Source organism: Mobula hypostoma, chromosome 11 (genome assembly GCF_963921235.1).
Source record: "Mobula hypostoma chromosome 11, sMobHyp1.1, whole genome shotgun sequence".
Taxonomy (NCBI): Eukaryota; Metazoa; Chordata; class Chondrichthyes; order Myliobatiformes; family Myliobatidae; genus Mobula; species Mobula hypostoma.
In genome coordinates, this window is record NC_086107.1 from 46,317,043 (window position 1) to 46,329,695 (window position 12,653).

The 12,653-nt window shown below is 39.8% G+C and overlaps 1 long non-coding RNA gene across 3 annotated transcripts; it reads left to right on the forward strand.

The window, feature by feature from the left end:
* Positions 1–2,386: 2,386 nt before the first annotated feature.
* On the forward strand, positions 2,387–11,875 carry LOC134354276 (uncharacterized). Of its 3 annotated transcripts, none has more exons than XR_010019756.1 (4): positions 2,387–2,454; positions 2,748–2,988; positions 3,854–3,943; positions 10,367–11,875. It is a non-coding gene; the product is annotated as an uncharacterized LOC134354276 (long non-coding RNA). The 3 variants fall into 3 exon arrangements; XR_010019757.1 differs by having other exon boundaries at positions 2,408–2,477; XR_010019755.1 differs by lacking the exon at positions 2,387–2,454 and having other exon boundaries at positions 2,597–2,988.
* Positions 11,876–12,653: the final 778 nt, after the last annotated feature.

Below are 12,653 nucleotides of genomic sequence, written 5' to 3' on the forward strand. Positions count from 1 at the left end.
ACAATTCAGCACTCAGCACCATAATTCCCTCTCGGCTTGACAAGAAGAACCTCGGCCATCACCCCAGCCTGTGTAGCTGGATCCTGGGCTTCCTGTCGGATTGCCGGCAATTTGTAAGAGTGGGCTCCTTCACCGCTGCCACTCTGTCCCTAAACACTGGTGCCCCTCAGGGCTGTGTCCTCAGCCCCCTCCTTTACTCTCTCTATACCCATGACTGTGTCGCCACCCACAGCTCCAATCTGCTAATTAAATTTGTTGACAGCACTACATTGATTGCCCTTATCTTAAATAATATTGAGGCAGCCTACAGAGCAGAAGTCATCACCCTGACCCATGGTGGTGTCAAGGAAACAACTTCTCCCTCAATGTTGCAAAAACAAAGGACTTGGTTGTGGACTACAGGAGAAATGGAGACAGACCAGCTCTTATTGACATCAATGGATCTGGGGTTGAAAAGGTGAACAGCGTCAAGTTCCTTGGCATACGGATCACTGAGGATCTCACGTGGTCTGTACATACTGGCTGTGTGGTGAAAAAAAAGCACAGCAGCACCTCTTTCACCTCAGATAGTTGAAGCAGTTTGGGATGAGTTCCCAAATCCTAAAAACTTTCTACAGGGGCACGACTGAGAGCATCCTGACTGGCTGCATCACTGCCTAGTATGGGAACTGTACTTCCCTCAGTCAAAGGACTCTGCAGAGAGTGGTGCGGACAGCCCAGCACATCTGTAGTTGTGAACTTACCACTATTCAGGACATTTACAGAGACAGGTGTGTAAAAAGGGCCCGAAGGATTATTGGGGACCTGAGTCACCCCAACCACAAACTGTTCCAGCTGTTACCATCTGGGAAATGGGACCGCAGCGTAAAAGCCAGGATCAACAGGCTCCAGGATATCTTCTTCCACTAGGCCATCAGACCGATTAATTTGCGCTGATGCAATTTTATTTCTATGCTATATTGACTGTCCTGTTGTATATACTATTTATTACAATTACTATAAATTGCACAATCAGTCGAGATGTAATGTAAAGATTTTTACTCCTCATGTATGTGAAGGGTGTAAGAAATTAAGTCAGTTCAATTCATTTCAAATTCAATTCAGATTTCAATGTTGTCACACTGGCATTTGAGAGGGTCCAGAAGGGCGCTCATGAGAATAATCTAGAAATGAAAGGGTTAACATGTATGGAGCATTTGATAGCTCTGGGCTGTACTCTGGAATTTAGAGGAATGAGGAGGGATCTCATTTAAACCTAATGAATATTGAAAGATCTGGATAAAGTTAATGTGGAGAGGATGTTTCTTATGTTGGTGGAGTCTAGAACCAAAGGGTACAGCCTCAGAATTGTGGGATACCCAGTTAGAACAAAGCTGAGGAAACATTTCTTTAGCCAGAGGTTAGTGAATCTTTGAAATTCATTAGCACAGACGGCAGTGCAGGCCAAGTCGTTGGGTATATTTAAGGCAGACATTGATGGGTTCTTGATTAATCAGGGTGTCAAAGGTTATGGGAGAAGGCAGGACAATGGGGTTGAGAGGGATAGTAAATCAGCCACGATGGAATGGCAGAGAAGACTTAGTGGGTTGAATGGCCTAATTCTGCTTCTATGTTACACAATATAGCATGCTTTAAAGCATGGTGTTCTGACAATAACCTTTTCATCAATGTCAGTAAAACAAAAGAGCTGGTCACTGACTTCAGGATGGAGGGTGGTACACATGCTCCTGTTTACTTCGATGGTGCTGATGTTGAGAGCATGTCCTGGTCCAACCATGTAGATGCCATGGCCAAAGAAGCTCACAAAGGCCTCTACTTCCTTTGGAGACTGAAGAAAATTGGCTTGTCCCTGCTGACTAATTTTTATCAATGTTCAATAGGAGGCATCCTATCTGGATGCATCACAGCTTGATACGGCATCTGCTCTACCTATGAACGTGAAAAACTGCAGAGAGGTGTCAACGTAGCTTAATAATCAAGCAAATCTGCCTGCTCTCCTTGGACTCAATCTATACTTCTCACTGCCTCAGTATAGCAGCCAGCATTATCCTACCACCCCGGACAATCTCTCTTCTCCCCTTCCCATCTGGCAAAAGATACAAAAACCTAAGAACATGCAGCAGCAGGTTCAAGGACAACTTCTAGCCTGCTGTTAAAAACTTATAAACAGTTTGATAGAAAAACAAAATGGACTGTTGACCTGTACAACCTCACTATGATCCTGCACATTATTATCAAACTTCACTGCACTATCTTTTTAGCTCTTGCACTTTATTCTGCATTTCCATTTTGGAACGGCACACTTTCAAGGTCAGCTGTTAATACATAATCTGACTGTAGGAAGGACTATTGATCTTTGCTCCAATTGCAGATATAAAACAATTACATTACTTTCCAAATTGGCATTGCCTGGGTTAACAGAAAAACAGCTTGAGCAGTGTGAAGAGCCAAGGGGTGATAATTTTTAAGAGTAACAAGTATTTGGCTTGCATTCATTCTGAATCAGAAGAAATTATAATGTGTAGAGTGTCATATCTTAATTGATCATGAGTCATAGAGATCTTCTGCTGCACTGAGCTGGACTTATTTAGTCATGTTATGGTCTCACTTTTGTGTTGTCAAAATGGTGGAGGCAACCTGCAAAACATGAAATTGTTGAACCAGCTTTTCAGAAATGCATTATCATATCTATTCTTGAAGTGTGTTGTCGATATTATATCCGATAAATCTTTCTTTTATTAATACAGGGCTGGAATCAAATGAAGCCATGGCAAATGTTGAAAAAGATGAAAAGGACAAAGAGAAGCTGAACAATGAAAGTGCAGAGGAAAGTGAAGATAATACGTTTATTGGGTTACCCTGGGATTCATTGAAACCCTTGTGAAATTTTCTTGTTATCCAGGATCTGTAGGTTGCATGTTATTAACACTTCGGTAATTTAGGTGGATGATACCAGCATCTTTCAATAACCATCACAACCAGGGGCAGGTTAGAATTTTCAATATTCTCTGCAGCTATTGTGGATCCATGTTAGCTATGACCATTATAGATCAGAAATGTGAATCTAAGTAACAGGCAAGTATTTGAAAACACAAAAGTAATCAAACTGCTGAAAAAAAGCTGCAGCTTCTATTTTCCAGTTTCCTTCATTTTTGAAGCAGACTGGGAATTAAATGCAGATTTTTCAATTTGACCTGCAATCTCTACATCCGCAAAAAAACTCCTGCAGAAATGCCTGCATTATTCAATTATCTGCATGAGTTAATGGAACAAAAGTTTAATTTTCCTACAGACTTTGAGGTTGCAAATTTACTCACAGCCCTGAACTTCATGGAGTTAGTGTCACCAGCAATACCTGACAAAATCATGCCCTATTGCCCCAAATTCAAAAACCTGTGGACTTCTTGTTTTGGAATGCTATGTTTTCAAGTTCAGTTCCTGCTGCATGATGTGGCTGTATGAATTTCTCTTGGTCCTTGCTACAAGTACAGATACAAAACAATTATATAATTTTTCCAATTTAGCATTGCCCAGGTTGACAGAAACATATTTTGCCCAGCCTGAGCAGCCTTAGGATGATAATTTTGAAGAGTAACCAACATTTGGCTTCCATGAATCTGATTTAGAAGAAAAGTTAATGTGCTGAGTGCCTTGTTTAATACGATTTGAGTTACGGGAAATTTCTGCAGCACTGAGATGAGTTAATTAGTCAAGTTAATTTTCACTTCAGAGTTGTCAAAATTGTGGAGGTGAAACTACCAAATCAACATTTCAGAATGTGTTACCGTATCTTTTCTTAAACTACGTTGTTGGGTATTTTATATCTGAGGGATCTTACATTTTGTCAATACAGGACCAGAATCAAATAAAACTGGAGCAAATGGTGAAAAAGATGAAATGGCCAAAGAGAGGCAGAGTTATGAACGTGCACAACAATGTCAAGGTAATATATTTGTTGAATCACACTGTGATTTCTTGAAACCCTAATGAGATTTTATTGTCATCATGCACATGGTTAGCATCTAGTGAAAGATATATCTGTGTCTTCATTTTGCCATCACAACAGGGTAATGTTGAAATATTTAAATTTCTCACTTGTAAGTCAGTGTCCAAGTCAGTTGATACTACTGTAGATCACGATTTGAAACCTGATTAAAAGGCAAGTAATTAAAGACACAAACAGAATGAAACTACGTGAAAGGTGCAGATATTTCTTTTTCGCAATTTCCAATCTTTGGATCAAGACAGATTGAGAATTAATTGTGCTTCAGGTAATGCGATCTGCAAGTTCTAAATCCACGAAATACTCCTGCAGATAAAGGCTGCATCATTCAGTGACTGGAGAGAGCGGATCTAACACAGTTGCAGCTTTACGCTCAACCCTGGGCATCATGAATGGAAACAGTTAGTGTCAGCAAAATCATTCTAAACTTCCTCAAATGAAAAGATCTGTGGGCTTTTATTTTGAAACTCCACACTTGCAGTTTCAGTCATCATTGCTTGATGTTTCGGTATTAAGAGCTATTGGTCTAGAACCTTGAATTAGATTCTGAGGATGTCATAGTCCATGAAGTCCGCATTCCGGTTCATGGTCCGGTCCATGGACTCAGGACTCCGGGTCTTCCAGCTGTCCCTTGTTTGAGTTAATCATAGGCACCTGATTCCCAGCTTTGGGCTTGCAATATAAGTAGCCTTGGGATTGAGTGTGGGCTACTGGTTTGTCTTGTCAGTCCCCCTTGGAGCAACCTGCTGATGGAAGGCTAGTGAAACCATTTGTGATCTCTAGGCCTGATTGGAGGACCACTGCTTCATGGAGCCATGTTGCCACTTGTTGGAGTGGTCTTTGTGGTATGGATTTGGCTGTTTCCTGGGCCAGCTGAGTGGCTGTCAGCCACTCTGAGCTAGGTAGGGATCTGGCTGTTTCTGTAGCCAGCTGAGGTTGCTGGCTGAACTGAGACTCGGAGCTTCCCCGGAGCAAAGATGGAACTGTCTGTTGCTCTTTGGTGTTTGTCTCTTCTTGTCCTTGCCTCTGTGGGGTAAGTCAGGCTGTTTTGCTGTTGCCCTGTGGGGGGGGGGGGGGGTCTTGTCTTGTCCTGTCCTGTCCTTGCCTCTGTTGGGTAAGTCTGGCTGTTCTGCTGTTACCTGATGGAGAGACCTGTCCCACCTTTGTGTGGAGATGAAGTTGAGTCCTGGCTTGTCTTAGGATAAGTCCTGGCTCTATGTTTATATTCTGTCCTGTCCTGTCTCATGTTAGTGTTGTGTTAAAGATGAGTCCTGGCTTGTTGAAGGATAAGTCCTGGCTCCATGTTGATGTTTGGTTCCCAGTCTGTCTCTATGCTCCAGGCCTCGAGGGTCCCGCAGATGCGCTCCAGGCTCAGGCCTCCAGATCCCAGCCATGTCCTGTCCTGAAGCCATGTCATGTCCTTGTCTGGTTCTGGGGTCTGAGCCTGAGGCAGGACCCATGTTCTGGGTCCTTGACCAGTCTCAGGCTCGGAGTCCAAGCCTTGTCTCCTAGTCCATGGTTCCTAGTCCTGGTCCTGCCTTCCCTAGCCCAAGTCTGCATTCTTGTCCCTGCTCCTTGCCTGTATCCTGTCATGTCCCTACTCTAGTCAAGTCCTGTTCCTTGTACTTCAGTGTCTGTGTCTTGCATTTGGGTCTGTTCCTGCACCCCATGTGACAGAGGAGTGTAAATTAAAGGACAAAGGTTTGATTGAATACATGTGATAAACTGAAATGTAGCATTGCAGCAAAATATAATAAATAAACTCTCAATTTTGTCAGGTCTTTATTAAGTTTGGTGTCTGCATTCAAGTTCATGTTGCCATTCTGGTTCTGCTGAGTGTGAACTGTCACAAAGCCTAGTGACCACATCTAATGCCTGTCCTCCCATTGCTCAAACCACTGATATAACATACTGCATGCACAGGGTTGTCATTTGACACTTTTTGCTCATGGACATTCAGGCTGTTGAGTCTATTCCTCCTCTTCTCATGGTCTTATAAACAAATTATTTTGAGAAACTTATCCAAAGACCTCTTGAAAAATGCAATTGGAACTACTTCTATCAGATTCTCTTGCATCTTCCTTGTTTCAAAGGAAAACTACATGAGCTTCTCCAATCTACCTTCATAGCTAAAGTCCCTCAGCCTTGAAAAATCTTAGTAAATCATTTCTGCACCCTCCTTAAAAGATCAAACTGATAAATAAGACTTGTTGACATTCTTGTGGCTCAAGTTATCTGGATTTTGGAACTCTGATTAATTGAAATCCCTCTCTGCAGTACACTTAGAACCTGAGGCAGTGCCTTTCTGTCTGAGTTTACCAGAGGTATCATGTGTAACAGATACAAGTAAATCCTGACCCGGATCTGGGCCGTACCCTCCAAACATCCAGATCTGCCTCTCAGTTTTTTTGCACTACCTTACTTTCCATTTTCTATTTTCTATTTATGATTTATAATTTAAATATTTAATATTTACTATCGATTTGTACTCCAGGGAGTGTGAAGTGCAGAATTAAATATTGCTGTGATTGTACATTCTAGTATCAATTGCTTGGTGACAATAAAGTATAAAGTAAAGACATTGTATGTTTTCTTTTGTGTGACAACCAGAATTGGGCAGTATATTCTACCTGCTGCCGTAACTACATGTTACAAAGATCCATCATTTTATTTCTGCATTTTGTGCCTCAAATAGCCAGGATCACAGATGCCTTTAATGAATTTCTCAACTCTTGCCCTCAACGCTTTATAATTGACATGGAGAAATTAGTTTGCCATCATATTCGATCTGTTATTGAGTGCACATCACTTCAAACTTTGAATCTTTTATATTGTATTTTCCCTTGCATTTTAAGATTTCTACTGTTGGATAATGACAAGGAGGAATCTTTGGATTGTTGAAGTTAATCTCAGTAATTATAATTTCATGCAACATTTCCATACAATCCAGCCATTTCTTTTGAGTGAGAAGCTGCAAAGGATGGGTGTAGACAAATCCACTATCTCCTGGATTACTGACTACCTGACAGATAGACCCCTGTTTGTACAGCTAGGTAGTTCTCAGTCTGAGATGGTGATGAGGGGCACTGGAGCACCACAAGGGACTGTCATGTCTTTGTTTCTGTTCACATTGTACACCTCAGATTTTCAGTACCAATTTGAGTCTTGTCACTTGCAGAGGTTCATTAGTGACTCTGCGGTGGTTTGGTGTAACAGAGCTGGGCAGAAGTCAGAGTATAGAGGACTGGGGAACAAGTTTGTGGAGTGGTGCAGGAGGAATCACCTGCTCCTGAATGTAGCCGAAATCAGGTAGATGGTGTTTGATTTTTGAGGAAGAGGACTGTGACAAGTCCTGTATACTGTCATTGTCGTCGTGGTTATCCCTCAAGGTTGAGGATGACGATCTTTATTCTGTTGATCTACTTATGGGCTCTCAAGTGGCTTATGAGTCCAATCTTGGCTTTGAAAGTTCTTCCCCATTCAGGACAGGTAGTTCCAGATGGCAGATCGGGCTTTAGTTGTTGCTGCCTCTTTCCATTTTCTTCTCTCCAAATTCTGCACATCTGTTGGCTTCGAAAGTTGCTGTTCCTTCTCAGATGGCTTGCCAGAATTTCCTGTCCTTGGCAGTGGTTTCTCAATTGTTGATGTCAATGTTATATTTCTTCATGTTGGCTTTTAAGGTGTCTTTGAATCTCTTCTGTTGCCTGTCTCTTTTACGTTTGCCGCCTTTAAGCTGGGAGTAGAAGATTTGTTTCGGCAGACGTTCATCTCTCATCCGGACAACATGACCACTTCATCTTAGCTGGTTCTCGATGGAGGCTTCAATGCTTGTTGTTTTTGCTTCATTTGGCACACTGATGTTGGTTCTTCTATCTTCCCAGCTGATAATTAAGATGTTTCGAAGACAGGGTTGATGGAACTTTTCAAGTGCCTTCAGATGTTGGTATGTTGTCCAAGTTTCTGATGCATACAGGAGCATTGGGATTACCACTGCTTTGTACACTAACATTTTGGTGTCTGTTCGGATGTCACGATCTTGAAAGACTCTTGTTCGGAGACGTCCAAAAGCTGTTCCAGTGCATTAAAGACGATGTTAGATCTCGTCATTAAGGTTGACATTGGAGGAGAGGTATACTGTACATTCTGGAAGAAGTTGTGGTGGAGGAATACAAATTCTTGGGTGTTCACCTCAACAACAGACTTGGCTGGAAAACCAACTCAAGGGCTGTTTACAAGAAGGGGATGAGCAGACTCTATTTTCTAAGAAAGCTGAGATCCTCCAATGTGTGCAGCAGGATGTTGGAGATCTTTTACCAGTCTGTTGTAGCGAGTGCAGTCTTCTTGATGCTTTATATTGGCGAAGCAGCATCGGTGCTGGTGATGCAAAAAGACTAAATAAACACATCACAAAGGCTGGATTCATCCTTGGCTACAAGCTGGACTCTTTTGAGTTTGTGGTGGAAAGGAGGTCGCTAAGCAAACTGTTATCTATTATGGACAACAGGCACATCCTCCTCCATGACCTACTGAATAAGCAGTGAAGCACCCTTTTGAACAGGCTCATTCAGTTCTGCTGTCACAAAGATTATCACAGAAAATTGTTCCTACCAAATGCAATAAGCATATTCAACAGTTCACTTCAGTGAGATGGGAGCACACATCATAGTACAAAAGTCTTTGTTTTATTATTTCATACATTATCATTGCACATATTGATACATTTTTGTGTATATTATTCTGTACTTTATTATTAATATTATATTTATTATTGTGTGTTTTTAGATGCTGCTGTAACAATTTCCCATTTGGGATCAATAAAGCAATTATTATAATATTATTAATTATTATTAACCTTAAAACAATTCAACCAGATTATTCTTGCATATCTAATCAATCAAGTTTCTAATTGGACTGAAATCAGGATATCTTTTACATCCTTTTGAATGATTGCTCACTTTTTTACTGAAGTGGTTTGAGATACAGTATTTGACTGATTCTCAAGAGGAATTGTTTGACCATTCTCTTTTCTGCTGTCACATATTATTCCATAATTATGCATTTTCTGTAGAGCAAAGAGTAGCCACTCTTTTAGTCCATGAATGAACCTTGAATGTATTCTGGTTTGTAAAACTAGTTTTAAAAAAAAAAAGTGGAATGATTCAAAAAGATTTACTGTTCAACATTCACATTTGGGTCACCTGTTCTTTTGATGTGATTTCACACTTTTGGAGCATTGTGCAGAGCTGCAGTTTTTTAAACTTTAGTGTTGTATATTTAATCATAGATATTAATCTCTAGAGTTTGCTCTGTAATAACTGGAATAACTCAAGATGCATATGAATTAGAAAAAGGTTAAGACCATTCAATATTTCAAGTTTATTTCATGAAATAAGATCACATTTATAACATTAACTCTCCCATCTCATTTATCCAGGGTAATATTTTACCCTCGCCAACAATCTAACAATGAGATCCAATGCAAGATCAAGACATATCAGTCTTTCACACTTCAAGTTGAATTTTATAACATTAGATAACATTAGATTCTTCCTATCTATAACAAACCACTTCAGGCTGCCATTCTTTTTCCTTTTCCTCTGAGTAGATAACTTGCTACAAGCCAAGGTACCTTATCTCACATGCGTTCACTCTGGCAGAGAAATTTCACTCCTATATTGCCACTACCTCAACTATTTCTCTCTCTCTCTCAGGTTTGATGATTGGTTACTGGTCTGAAACATTAACAATTCTTATTTTCACTGATACTGTCTCACCTACTTAGTTCATACAACATTTTACATTCTTCTGTTTTTATGTTGGCTTTCTTTTCCTCATTGTACTCATATACCTGGCCTGCTGGGCAGGACCCACCATCTTACCATTACAGCTCATTGTATCAACCAAAAAGTTTCCTGTACTGGAAACTACTGTTACTAAGCCATTTCAACTCCAACTATCACAGACGTTCCCTTTCTTCCACATATCCCACCCCACCTACTGAAGGCTAACTTGCTTTTCTGTTTCTCAGTTCTGATGAAAGGTCACGGACCCAAAACATTGAGAAGCACAGCCTAACCTGAGTTATTTCAGCATTTTTGATTTTGTTCCCAACATTCACTGGCCTCCGAGGGGAAAAAAGCCCTCACCTTTGTTAAATAGGTAACCCATTTAACTTTATTAAATGGATTTCCTCTAATTCCATTTTAATGGATCATTAAATGATCAGAAAGCTCATGCTAGATAGATGAAAAAGCACTAGAAGCAAAAACTGTTTATTTAAATTGAAGGACGCAATGACATATAATGATTTAAATAAATAAATAAATAAATTACCATTTTATAATTTCAATATTACTTTTTCAGGCATAGACTTCACCTTTAAGGAGCAATGAAAAGACAGTTCATCAAACCTTTATCAAAATGTTTTTCAGTTCATGGTTTTAGATTTAAAGTAAATAATGATTTAAATAATTCAATTCTGTATATGTTGAAATTGTATGCCTTTACATATGCTGGTTTTGTTTTTATTCTGAAAGATTTCAAACTTTTATTAATCAGTGCAGAAAAAAAATTGCTTTGTCATTTCATGTCTTTATTAAAATTTGTTATGGCAGTAGGATCAGCAACACTGCCTTACAACTGCAGCAACTGGGCTTATTTTCTTAACTTTAGGTGTTACCTGTTGGAGTTTGCATATTTTCCATAAGACAAATGTGTGTTTTCACTCATGCTCCAATAGCCCCCCATGAGCCAAGAAGGTTTTAGTTGCTAATGTAAATTAAACATTGTGTTGGTGAGTAGCAGAATTGGCGGGAAGGGGATGCACGATGGAAATGCAATAAGGAAAATCGGATTAGAATAGACTTGATGGTTGGCAGAAGAGTTTATTTGCATATGGTATGATCCTTGGCCCTAATCATTTTTACTAACATTCATTTGTTCTATCAATTGCTGGAAATGGTCAAGCACATGAACTGAAAGTGTGTAGGTAATGCTTGTTTAAAGTTATCAAATTCAACAGACTGCATCACATCACAAACTAAATCTCATTAGATTTCTAAAATGAATTCAAAATAAGCATTGGATGTTCATTTGAAATATAAGGTGATCATTGAACAGTTAAAGTAGACAAATGTGCACTTTAGGTGCATCCCTGCACTTCCTATGCTGCATTCCCCACTAATGGTTAATTATTGTTGCTGAAGGCCAATACACCATGCAGTATGCACAAGCTCGGTGTATGGGAAGTGTGTTCTAAGTGATGCCTGTCAATCATCCACAGCAATGTATGAACCAGCACTAATTAGATTTCCTTTATAAATCAGCCCGAGGTCCAAAACCACCATTTTCAAGAATGGCTACTTTCCTTCAATCATTCAGTTCTTAGCCAAAAGGGACAATACTGATCATTACAGTACACCAACACCATGACCACTTTGCCCAAAAATGCATTTATTATTTTTTCTTATTGCATTTTTTGTAAAATGTGCATGATTATGTTTTTTTATGAATGTTGCTTATTTGATGCTATGTGCCTGTGACGCCTGTGCAGTACGTTTTGCATTACACCAGTGCATACATATACTCATCCATATGACAACCAGCTTGACTTTTACGTTGAGAAGTATGGTGTTTGTTCCCAACTCCTTTCAGCATTCAAGTAATAAGTATCCAAGATGAGCCAAAATAGTATAATAAGCCAAATCATTGAACTGTCACAGAATGCTTCCAGGGGTAGCAAAAGAAAATCAAATTTTATCTGCAATGTACAATTGAGAGGAGCAGGAGTACTAGTCTTGGATGTACAAATGAAACTTCATGCCAAATACCTTTCAGCCCTATATCCCTTTTGACAGTTACCTTGCCATCACACTTTTGTCCTTTGAAATGTAATATCATGTAATAAATTGATACAAATTAATTATTTTCATCTTCTATTACTGTTTTCCACATACCCTTTTCTCTGGTTGACTACATTCCCTCCTGTTGTCCAGCTCAGTCACTCTTGTGCTGCCGCAGGCTGCTCTGCCCTCTGCACTGTACTAACTGGTCTGTTTCTGCCTGCACATAACATGCAGACGTCCACAATCTTTACCCGAGCCTGAACAGTGGCATTGAAATTTGAGAGCTGTGAGATCCCATATACATTGGCAAAGTGATGACAGTTGAAGCAGCACGGGCTCAGGAAGATATGCTGAAGATATCGCTTTAAGACATGCTGAAAACCCAGAACATAAAATTGATAAGGAAAAAAAAAATGCACTTCCCTATAACATTGTTGGAATTACCTTCTTCGTCTTTCTCTTCTTGCTTTCATCTGAAGAAAATGCAGGTGAAAGGAATCTCAATTACTGGTACTAAATGTACAACACAGCAGTAGCTACACAGAATATTATGTATCAATAATTCAAGGCCTTAACTATCAGTGGAAGCATATTCAGAGAAGGAAATTTTGTCATTTTGCGAGAGGATTTGCAGATGAATTTCATTCCCTCTTTCTACTATGAGCAGATTTTACGGCTGAACAACTCGTACTCACATCTCACACTCACACTCATTCTGGGGATTGTTACGATTAAGCACCTGTCCTTTGCAGTTAGGTGCCACTGTGAATAGTGCCCAAGCAGTATTTGCAGACAAAGTGATGGTG